Below are 12977 nucleotides of genomic sequence, written 5' to 3'. Positions count from 1 at the left end.
TGAGCTATGAAGACCCCAGGCACACCTTTCAACTTCAATAGTATTTAGGTTGGCAGGCTGAACGCCATCTACAACCTCTCTGCAACTTGCTCAGGTGCTATGCTCAGTGACCTGAGTTAACGACTGTGGAGTGCCACAAGGATCCTCACTATCTCCACTATATTTCAACATCTATCAGACTCCCGTCACCCCCGCACTTCAAAAAATACAACATTAGATGTTACAACTACGCAGATGACACTCAAATCATCTACAAAATCAAAGACACTGATGCCGACCATTCAACCCTAATCGACTGTCTAAAAGTAGTCTTCAACTGGATGGATGCCAACAACCTGAAAATCAACCCAGGAAAGACAGAAATCATGATGGTATCCAAAGACCAAGAGAACGAAACCACCATCCCATGGCCTACGGAAATGGGAAATGCACCAACACCATCAAAGGTAGTAAAAAATCTGGGAGTCCTAATGGACAACACCCTAACCCTAGAACCACAAATAAATGCAACAGTGAAGAAATGCTTATTCCTCCTCCACACGGCAAGAATAATTCTACCTTTCCTCTCCTTCACGCACAATACACTCACTATCGTCGCCCTAATCATGTCAAAAATCGACTATGCAAACAGCCTCTACCTCGGAATACCAGAATACCTCCTGAAGAAACTGCAACGGATCCAAAATGCAGCAGCAAGACTACTCTTCAAACTATCCAGAAGAGACTACATCACTCCAGCCCTAAAAACACTACACTGGCTCCCAGTAAAACATCGCATCACCTTCAAAACAATGCGCATAACGCACAGGGCAATCAGCAGACAAGGAGCAGAATTCCTACAAAAGAAAATAACAGTCTACAAACCAACAAGACCCCTCCGATCAAGCAACGAAATCCACCTGGAACTCAAACCATACCTTAAGGAAAAACTTGGAGGCACCTCCTTCTACCACTTAGCTGCAAAAACCTGGAACAACATCCCAAAAGAAATAAGAAACACCGAAGATCACCTAAAATTCAGTAAATCACTAAAAACCTGGCTCTTCAACACCACAGAATAAAACTGAAAACCGAAACAGGAAAAAGGATGACTAAACTGGAAAGGACACGGACAACCCCGAACCGACAAGGAAGCTCCCACGGCACCTGGACGGGTGACACTGGATAGACTGGAACACAGGCGACACGCACAGAGACTGAGTCAACTACCCCGGCCAATCCCACCAACACTTTCGCCCGACCCTTAGTTACCGCCAGGTACCACAGTGTTGTGGAATTGTCGAGATATTGACAATCACAACACTACCTGAGATGTTGACATTGTCAGGCGCACTGGCCACAGGAGTATGAAGGGAGGACAGGGGGCCTATGAGAGAGCATGATAGAGGTTGGGGCCAGAGGAGTAAGGAACCTTGTATGCCAGATGGACCCAGATCAGGACAGAGGCGCATCAGGGGAGACTACACAAGCCGAGTGCCTCAATTCAGGATAGAGATGCAAACTAACCAACCCCACTAACAATTTCCCCTTCTGCATACACCTCTCAAACTCCAAACCAAACACAGCCAAAACCTACAGCACAACAAACCGCACAAACTTCACTACATTCCAACAACAAAACAAAAATACACATAGACTCGCACAACAGTACACAACGACTACCGGCTGCAAACACCCCAGGCCCAGCCAACGGACCCACCGGGCTTAGGCCGCCAACAGCACATCATTGCTCTCTTGCACTTTTCCTGCTTCCTCCCACTAACTCAACCTCCCCTCCTCTTTCAGAGCTGCCAGAGCGCCAGGGGACCACTTCGGTGGTGATAGTGCATGGTACAAATGTCCTTTAACATTAACATTAACCTGCTGGGACTTTTGTCTGTCAGGGCAAAGCCGTCTGGGCATAGATCTGCATTTGTCAGGTGTTCGTCAGGCGATTCGGGTAGGAGCCAAGTCCATGGTCATTCCTTCCAGGGGTCTACTCAATTGTCTCCCTCAAGTCTCAAACTTCTCTCACACAGTGCACTCAGCCACGGCCAAAATGGAATCCCGCCCACCTGTTACCCAGACCTAATTTGGCAGCAATTCCATAGATTCTCTCCAGAATCAGAGTGAAGGGCCTCATTAAAATTCTGGAGAATTAACAAGTGGGTACTGTGCCAAATTTGAGTGCCATTACTGCCAGATTACCCCCCAGAACTGGAGGTAAATCCCCCAGATACCAAGCTGGTGCTAGTCCCCATTATGGAGTCAGCGTTGGAGAAAGGGGGCGATGCCCTTCATAACCATATCACGCAAAATGCCTAGCTTATATGCCCAAACGAGTGGGAGGGAGGGAAGTTAACGATGCCTCAGAGATTCATATCACAGAGAAAGCAGGGACATACTACTTCTGAGCACTGTACTTCTGTGGAGATGATAGGTGGGAGACATGAAACACATGAGTAGGGTTATGCAGGGAGCACAGACTGGTTGGGCACTTTCACTTTTGAGGAAGTGCACCATGTGCTATCCAGACAAAGGACCTCATTTGGCAGTAACCCTTAAAAGTGTTGTTAACAGAATTAGCGCCAACAATACCACTTGCCCGGATCACGAGCTGGAACAAATACAGCAACTTTAATATCATCCGACGCTATTACAGCCGGTGCTATTCCAGCCAGTGCAATCACAGCCGGTGCTATTACAGCCAGCCACACAAGGTGCAACCACAGCTGCAACACAAGTCCATGTCCGGCGCTATTAGCGCCGAAAACCAATGCTAATAGCGCCGAAAAAACAGAGCAGTTACCTCCACCTTCCAGCTAGAGGCAAATGGACACAGGAGGCAGTAATCAAGGCACAGGTGCACCCAATGCACTCCAAATGGCTACATGAGGCAAACCCCTACCCTAAACACTATTTCCCACACCATGTTGCCATTAGCCACTGTGAGTGTGTGTAGCCATTCTGTGAAGTGTTGGGGCAGGTGATGGATGTCCTCCTGCATCTTGTGCAACACCTCATCACACTGCCCACCACCCTAGCCCAGGTGAATGCCATGAATGCACAGTTATATGCCATAACAAACATGCCAAATGTGATCAAAGACCTGCAATGCACCCATGTGGTGTTGGTGGCGCCCCTGGCCCACGAAGCAGTGTACAGAAACCGCAAACACTACCACTCTCTCAATGTGCAGGTGATCTGTGACCCCGACCACATCATCAACCACTGCTGTGCCCGCTGCCCAGGTTCCACCCAAGATTCCATGGTGCTATGGAACAGCACACTCCCAGGATACATGGAGAGGCATCATGGACAACATACATGGATTGTGGGTGAATACAACTGGCTGCATGCATGCTCTGCAGAGCCACTGACCAAATGGGGGTGGGTTGTGGATGTGAACACCGGCACAAAGTATTGCATGACAAATGTCTGCAAGAGTTTGACGTGTGCGCCTCCCATATCAGCATCACAGTACAGCCCAGGGAGCATGCACATGTTTCACCCAACATGAGGGATGAGCCCATGTACACACATAGTAGGATTTGTAAACACCAACATGCCTATAGGTACTAGAATTCAACATCAAAAAACAACTAATAAAAAAGTGCCATATAGAACCTTGCAACAGAAACCCTGCCAGTACCACTGACTTGCACCCATGTACACCAACCCCCAATGGCGATCCACTGCACCCATGAGCGTACAGATTGCTGCTAGCCAACCCAGCATGCCCCATGCACCAGAGCAATACACCCACACAGGACTACTACCATGTCGGCATCACATGTCACTGACAGACACAGCACGTAACACCAGCTTGTAGGGGAGAGGGTGCATGTGAATTGAAAACCATGAATTACACAAGTCACACAGTATGCATGGACATGGGACAGACACAGTCCATGGATTTATGCTGCATATACCTCAGGATGATGTCCATTCCATGATACTCCATAGGTCCACACTACCATGTTACACAGTGGCTAATGGCCGTGTCTCTCCCCATGCAGGTGACTCTGGATATCCACAGCTGCCTTGGTTTATGACCCCTATGCGGGATCCCCAAACACTGCAAGAGGCAGCGCACAACCACTCACACAGCGGGACCCGCATATGCATTGAGCGCACCTTTGACCTGCTGAAGGCACGTTCATGCTGCAGTGATCACACTAGGGGGGTGGAGGGTCACTGATGTACGCGCCAGGAAAGTTTGGCCAAATTGTCCTACTGCATACAGCAAAATGTACCGCTACCCCCTCATGTGGACATGCCACCCACAGAGGATGAGGATGCCGATCTTGATGCAGTGCTGTAGTACGAATCACAGAGATGATGTCAGAGATGGCAGAATTGCACACCAGGCCATCATGTACAATTTTTTCTAAGACATGAACATGGCACAATACATTCACATCTGAGCGGGAACCACTATTGTACATAAACACGGCTTTGGCACAATCAACAATATCCCTGCATTGATGCAGTTCAGCACCTTTATTACTACCAACTCCCCAGCACACTATCCCCCCTCCCACCAGCAACTCCCCAGCACACTATCCCCCATCCCCACTCCCACCACCAACTGTCCAACAAACTATCCCCCTCCCTGTCGAACCACCAACTCCCCAGCACACTATTCCCCTCCCCCCTCCCACCACTAACTCCCAGCACACTATCCCCCTCCCACCACCAACTACCCAGCATGGCCAACTAGGGCACAATATGCCACAGTGTTATTTCCGTGGCCTCTTTCCACTCATGCCAGACATTGGTGATCTGGTGCCCGATTGGTGCTGGGACTGGCGCCACGGTGTGCCCTGCTGCGAGCCCTCTGTGGGTGTTGTTGAACTGAAGGGTATTGAACCTGGCCCATGGATGTGCTGCAGTGTGACCTGTGTGCTATGACGTATGTCCTCTGCAAGGGCCGAGACCCCTTCACTCAGCTCCCTGCCTATAAACAGTCAGGTCAGCACTACTGGCTGCTGCCTCTTCCCGGTTTCTTCCCATGGCTCTCACAATCCTGCGGGTGGTCCCTTGCAGACAATGGCGGATTGCCTGGAGGTGCTCCGAATGGGTGTGCCCAATGGCCTCCATTTACCTTTGTCGCCTCTCCATCTCATCCAGCCTCTGGAGGATGGTTTTGCTCGGTGGTGTGTGCTGGATGGGAGTGGGACTGTGCAGTGGCTCTCTGGGAGAAGTCCGGTGTGCCATAAGATGGCATGTCGACATCCTACTCCGGTGTTGTGGCTCGCCAGCAGCGGTGAGGGCTCTCAGGGGTTTATGCCCCTTCTCCGTTCTGTGACACTGGGCTGATGTCTCCCTGGGACTGAACTGTGGCACTGCCAGCAGGTGGGGCATCGGTGTGCAACACTGCAGCTGTGGGAGTGGGTGCAGTCAGCCTGGAGGGGCTCCTGGTGGCCTGTGGCATTGCTGTCGGGCCTGGGGTGGTACTTGCGGGCTTGGCCTTACTGAGCGGTGGTGTTTCATGGAGGTCCATGTGCCTAGCCGTAGCCTGTGTGCGCCTCTGTGGGGTGGTGGTGGCTGTCCTTGAGGGCCTGGAGGCACAACTTCCAGGTGGGTCTGACCCCTCGTCCTCCTCCAATGCCTCTGGTGAAGCGTGAGTGCCTATAGGGGACATAGGAAATTCCATCAGGTATAGGTCATCCATGTGCTTTGGCATGCAAGACACATTTTCCATGGAACAGAGTGGGACCCCACACATTTTGACTGATGGGCATGGTTGGTCTGGGGACATTGCATGTGTGCACAGCATTGTGGGGATGATTTCAGCAATGTGAGTGTGACACATGGCCAGGTGGACTATTGCATATGTGTGGGGATGGCTGGGTGTCCATGCTGGGGCTGATGACGTGTGCCATGCATGCATGTGGTCATTCATGGCCCTTCATCCCCCCCATACTCCCCGGGTGGCACAAACCTTGTGGGTATGGGTGTGGTGGCTTTGTCTATGGCACTGCCATGGCTCTATGGGGTGCTGCTGTGCAGTCAGCAGTGCTGTGCTGTGGGGTACTGTGATTGGCTAGCTGCCCCATGTCAGTGTAGGTGGGCATATACTTCCATGTGGGTCGTCTGCCAAACCAACATGGGGCAGGCCAACTGGGCTGCAATATGTTGGTGTGACTGCGGCACAGTGTTGTGGTTACATACCCCCACATTCCCTCTGGCACAGGGTGCACCAGCAGGGGTGTGGTGTGTATGGCACTTGGATTGGCCACTTGCCACACCTTCACATTGCTGTGACACTCGGGTGCCCTTGTTGCCTTGCCGCATGGCTGCTCTGCAGCGGGGGCTCATGTGACACCCCATCACTTCACCCTGATAGGCTGGCCCAGCTGCTGGGTCTGCTGACATGTGTCCCTGTCCACTTGCGGAGAACCATCTCTTGTTCCGTAAGCACCTCAAGACCTTCCTCTTTGCTTCTGCCTTCACCCCCCCCTCCCCTGCTGATCTGTTTCTCTCTTGGCACCATACACCTGGCCACCCTCTGTCCTCCGGGCCCAGGTACCTGCTCACTCTGCAACCCTCCCGCACTGCCTCTGGGCCACCCCTTGTACTAGGCTGACATTTGTAAATGGACTTGTTCTGGTGGGGAAGTTGACTCACCTCCTGCCTCCTGGCTGCTGGCACCCGCCTCCGCACCTCCGACTCCCTCAATGGCCTCCATGTCCAGGACGGTGCTGCACTTCTCCTCCAAGGCAGTCAGGGCAAGTGGTTCCACAGTCCCACCTCCAGTTGGCCAGGACTGCTGGCGGAGTTGGGACAGAAGCCCTCGCACCCTGAGATCATTTCAGCGCTTCCTGCAGTCCTCACCATCACGGGGAACTCAGGGCACCACTATCACCTTCCGGCTGATGGTGTGCCAGATGGCTGCTCTGCGCTTGCCCGGTGTCTTCCTCTTCCTGATGCCGTACAAATCGTCACTGTGTGCCACAACCTCATCGGTCAGGGCCACCGATTGCATAACTCTCAACCTTTTGTGTCACCCAATTTTGTTTTTGGCGGGTGAGAACCAATTGAACAGAATGGGCATGCTGGAGGTTTGGCGGTGAGTCAACTGTTTACACTAAACCTCATCTTACGGAGACGATTTTCGACCACTTTGCCTCAGGTCCTCTCCCGAGACATTTCAGAAGACTTGCAGGTCCGGATGGCTGCAGGAAGTGGAGATATTTAATGGATTGTGTTTTTCAAATGGCTGCCATGATGCTTCCTGTTCCTGCGATGATGCAATTTCCGCCGGCACTAATAGGGCCAGGGTCGCAGGTGGTAGCGCTATTAGTGCCGTTTTTCTGGTGGTATACCTTATTTCAGTGCAATTTCTGCTGGGCACCAATACCGTTACTGCCAGAGTTGGGGGCGCGTGCACTCCAGGTTGTGATGCAGCACTGATAACATCGCATGACCCAGCGGTAACGCTATATGTGCCCAGCGGTAATTGCACCAATTTACTGCCGGAATCGTGATGAGGACCAAAGCCGTTATAAAGCACCAAGACTGGATGAGGTCCCAAAGAACATCTCTCTAAGCCAGCTGGAAATGTGCACCCCAGTCTTGGTACAATTCTTTAATGCTCTCATTACTAGGAACACTCTGCCTTTGAACTGGTGTACTGGAATCATAGTACTGATATTTAAGAATGCAACCTGGCAGATCCATGTGCTTAACGCCCGGTCCCCTTATTAGACGGCTTGTCAAAACTATTTGCAGGAATCTTCCAAAAAAGTTTTGAGGAATGGGTTTGGGATAATGATGCACTGTCGGACACTCAACTTGCCTTTAGGCTGGGAACTGGCAAGATTTTCCAGGGTCAGAATCTTTATCTGATCCTGGCCAAGTACTTTAAGATTCTGGGTGTCCCTGTCTACGTGGCTTTCATGAATCTTAGCTATGCCTTGGAGCAAGTGTACAGGAACTGCCTCTGGAGAACGTTGAGCGAAATGGGAGTGCCAGGTCCCTTCCTGCGAGCAATTGTGGGTCTTCACAGTAATTCCAGGGTGCGAGTACGTTAGGGCATGGGACGTGAGCTTAGCGAATAAATAAAGGTGGGAAAAAGATTCTGCAGGGGTGCCTTTTGGCTCTTGTGCTATTTAATGTATACACCAACTCACTGTATGAGTTTCTTTTGGTCAACTTAAAGGCTGACGTCCCACGGTGTGATGGCAGGAGACTACCAGTCCTTAGTTACACAGACGATGCATTCTAATGGCAACTACACCAAAATCCTTACAATTGCTGGTTGACGGGTACACAGCATATATGACTGAAAGGGGGCTTAGAGTCAGCTCAAGAAAGTGTCAAATAATGTGAATTTCTGGGAAAATGAAGCCTGCCGCATGGATCTGTCTGTGTGTAAACAATGTGACTACCTCGGTCTAAGATTCAATGACAAATTGACTTGGGAGGATCACTTATTGAAATTAGGCACTAAGATCAGACAGATCTCAGGGGAGATCTTCAGATTTGCTAAAAACATCAGGCATTACTCAACTGAACATATCCTTACTATATACAGAGGCAAAGCAGTGGTGGCGGGGACATACAGCTGTGGAATATGGGGTTACACTCACCCAACTTCACCACAGTTAGCGGAAAATGTATTCTTAAGAAAGCTACTTTCTGTCCCTCAAACTATCTCTGTCTACGCATCACGTCTGGATTCTAGGGTTGACGCACTTAACGGACATGGTCCAAACCAGACCTATTTTATTCTAGTACAGCCTTTGGTCGGACAGGGGGAGAATTTAACAAAGGTTTTGGTCAACAACTTACTGCCATTAAGCTGTTGGAGCAGAACTGACTGGCTTAACTGTGTTAAGCTATTTCTACACAGGTTGGGCCTGGGATCCTGTTTTTCTGACCACGAATTGCAAACCAGGATTATGATATGATATTTTATTTATATCACGCTCGTACACAAGTGTTTCAGAGCGCGACAAGGCAAGGCAGGGGAACAGGGGAGAACAAAACAACATTCTTACTAGGCCCAGTGACATTGAGAATGCGCAACTGCATGGGAAAGGGAAAGGGGAAACATGCATGGAAAGGGGGGAAGTGGACAGGGCAGAGCAGAGGAGAAACAGATCAATAATAAATACATTAAATAAATAAAAAATAAAGGCAATAAACAGTGGTAGTGCAGCCAGCAAGTGGCAAGTGCTGTGTTTAAGGCAGCAGACAGGGTATGTCTGATAAGTGCAGAAGAAATGAAAGGGGATGGGGGAATTTATAAGTACTGATACAGACCCCAGTGCAAGGAGTGGCCCGGAGGCAGTACAGGAGGGTGGCAGAGTGGGACGGTACCTGGGCCTGGAGGACAGAGGGTGGCCAGGTCACGGTGCCAAGAGAGAAACATATCAGCAAGGGAGAGGGGGGCGAAGGCAGAAGCAAAGAGGTAGGTCTTGTGGTGCTTCCGGAACCAGAGATGGATCTCCTCAAGTTTCAGAGTGGCAGGGAGGCTGTTCCAAATGGAGGCCCCAGCCGAAGAAAGAGATCTAACCCCAGATAGTTTCTTTGAAAAGAATCTTGAAGCTCAGGATTTAATAGTTTCTGGCGGGCACAAGGTGATGAGATGCTGGCCAGCACCCAGGTTAGGGCATACCTTCCATTTAGGCCCATGAGGGGACACCCAGGGTATCATTCTTTTGTGACAAACTTATATCACAAGATCTTACTCAATAGAGTGCGGATGCATGTTTTGCCACTGGCTGTGCGCACTAGTAAATAGAAGGATGTGGCCAATTAGTACTCTATGTGTGGTGCTATAGAGAAGCTGGCACATTTCATTCTGTTCAGCCCCATCCTTGCAGACATTAGAATGAACTGGCTGGCAAACATCCTCAGGGAAAAGTGGGCTGAGATACTATAGACCTGCTTTCATCTTCCTACTCTTGTGCTCGGAGGTGAGAACTGCCTATGCCCTGGGGTCTGATCTTAGCAGAGCATGGTTACAAAGAATGAAGACAACCAGTGTTACTGAAGAGCGATCACACTAGGTCCAACATAGGGGGGGTGGGCACGGGGCCTCAGTGGGATGTCCGACTGGTCTTCCAGCGATATCTGATTTATTGTTCCAGATCGAACACTTTAACACGCCATGGAATCTTTAAACTTTCTGCACTTGGTGCGATGCCTGAATAGTCCTCCTAATGCTGCCTGAGGTTTTGGAATGGATCAAATATCTTAATATGCCGAGGAATTTTAAAACCTTTGTACCTTTTATTATTACTTGAAACATGCATAGCGCTGCATCACTGATAAATGTGAAATTTCATGGTGGCGTTTAAATGTTGCTTGATGTACTGCACTAGTTTGACCTTTGATATGCTGTGGAACCGTAAAAAGTGTCTTTGTACTTTTTAAGACTGTTGGGAATTGTATATGTGTAAACCATTTCTGGTGGTGTCCACTGACATGAAGAATTGAATTAAGTACTGCTGGTGGTAATTCCGCTGGTGGTAAATTTTTCATTTTTGGAAGTAAAATGGAGAAAATACTTCTGGTATACCGTCGTTTCATCGACAGTCATTTTTACGACTGCCTTTTTTTTTACGATTACAGAATTACGAAAACGGTCATTGAAATTCTTGGGGGGTGGGAAAGGGCAGATAAGAGGTTTGGGGGTCAGGAATAGTAAAAAATATGTGGGGGAGGAGGGTGTGGGTGTGGAACCCCCCCAAAGAAAATGGTTGATGACCTTTTTCATAATTGTGTACTCGGAAAAAAGGCAGTCGTAAAAATAACTGTCAATGAAAGAACATAGAACCGTTTTTCCTACATTCTTCATTCTAATTAAATCACAGCTCCCTGAACGGAAGTCCAATACATCTTGATGATTATTAGCTCAACAAGTCTTCCTGTAGGGTGAAGATTTTCAGGGGCGCGGGGGGATGGGCGATGAGTCATCTGCAGGCTGGGCTCCCAGTTCCAGTAGCTTGTCACCAAGTCTAATGAGCTAGGTACTCCAAGAACACTTCCAGAGACCCAGTCAGAAAAGGAAAGACACCTTGGGCCGCATTACGAATATAGCAGTGAGGTAAAAAGGGGGAAGTAATGGAATTACCACCACTTTTACTGCACCACAATCGTTAGGGAGATTTTCCAAAAGTTATTCCAAACTCTTTGTTGCTAGATGTAGCAGAGCAGTCTTGCAGTTAGTCCCAACTGGTAACCCCAAAATGATATTACACAGAAATACTGGACAATATATACTCTTTATTACAGTATAGATATATAAACAGTAAAAGGGATTTAGTATAGACGACCTATACCTGGCCTGGCTGCAAACCCCATACATTGTAATGTTAAGGGACAGGGCTAAAAGTGATCCCTATACACCAGTGATTTATTCAAGATCCACATTGCCATTAAGGGAACTAACACAGCATTCCCCACAAACTCTATTACACAGTAAAGCAGTAAACGCACAGGCAAATCCTATACAGAAACAGAGTGCCTAGTGGGATTGAAAACAATACACAATTTAAGAAATGCCCATAAGGTTACCAACAATTAGATAATGACTATGTCTATAATACCAGACCAAACAGGTCTCAATATGCTCCCAGAACTAGGTGGAAACAGAATAATCAAAGGTAGAAACAGTAGACCAATACATTTACATGAACAGGAGTTCAGTACAGTTATTTATTACTTTAAAGTCCCTAATAAATGACAGGTAGTAGCTAAGACGCCAGTATTTGGTGTTAGGCTCCAGGGTGCAAGGAGGACCCACAAAAAACCTCCACGTTCAGATAAGCACCCTTTATAGTAACATTGGGAGGAGTTAAAAAGTTTGTACAAGTATTCCCCACAGGCAATAAAGGGACAAAGTCCGTAGGCAGGCCGCACTTACCGGTTAAATACAGTTAACTACAAGCTCTACCCCACTGGTTCCGCCAAAGGAGCAACTGTTAAGACGGATTTCTGAACTCTGTCCTGGTAGCGCAGAAGTTCAGAAGGCCAACCCAATTACTTGGAACAGGGTAACCTCTGGACGAGCCAGACCAATCAAGGTAGCGATCGCGGCGGTCAAGACTAGGTCTCAAGAGGGGTGAGGGTGACTGAAAGCCCGCAATGAGCACACAAAGCAAGAGCGCTTACAAACTACTCCAAACAGTTGTTATATCAAAAATATATACACATTTATTTTAAGGCCTTTAAAATAATGACCGTAGCGAGAAAATCACAATATCACAATATTAAGCCAACACATACCATATCAACACAATATATATACAAATACGACAGTCGCAAGCGTTATATGCACGAAATGTGTAGTCCACCTGAAAGGGAAGGAAAACAGGCAGTGCGATAATGCTTTAGACTCAGTTCGCCTTCATGAGGCACCTAACTAGATGGAAGTCCGAGCCCTGCGAAGAGTGGAGCCTTGTGCTCAAAGTACCTGCACGCGCTGGTGCCAAAGGGCAAAAGGAGAAGCTCTTCGGAGGAAGTCAGGCAGTTCAGGTTAGTGCACAACAGAAGAAGAACGGGTTCCGCGACTCAAGCGCAGCCTCCACAGTGAGCAGAAGCAGAGCGCGAGTACGGACAAAAGGGTGCTGTTTCTACACAGCGGGGAAAAGCAATGGGCTACTGCAGGAGGGCGACCAGATCCTAGCTATACTACTCACCGGTCCCCGATGCAAGCAGACCCAGGCTTCTCCACGTTAGTTTCAGCAGCTGGCAGGTTCAGAAGAGCCGGGAATGCCTCGTCGTCGTGTAGAGAAAAAAGACGTCCCAATCGAAGAAACCTGCACAGTTTTGTCACCACAGCCGGGCAACGGAGCGGCCGTGTGTATCTGAGCCAAATGTACACTACTCACTTCAGACTTGGGAACGCCAAGTGTACGAAGCGTGTGAGAGTGACAAGGACTCGAAATACTACACAACCTGGCGGCGGTTACAGAGCAAGACTCCCGTGTAAGCTGGTCAGTCAACTGGATGGCCCAGAGACGCTTCCGAAGGCTTACTGG

The sequence above is a fragment of the Ambystoma mexicanum genome, chromosome 8, assembly GCF_040938575.1.
Source record: "Ambystoma mexicanum isolate Mex_15411 chromosome 8, UKY_AmexF1_1, whole genome shotgun sequence".
NCBI classification, from domain to species: domain Eukaryota; kingdom Metazoa; phylum Chordata; class Amphibia; order Caudata; family Ambystomatidae; genus Ambystoma; species Ambystoma mexicanum.
The sequence above is the reverse complement of the archived record's forward strand: the minus strand, read 5'-3'. Positions refer to the sequence as shown.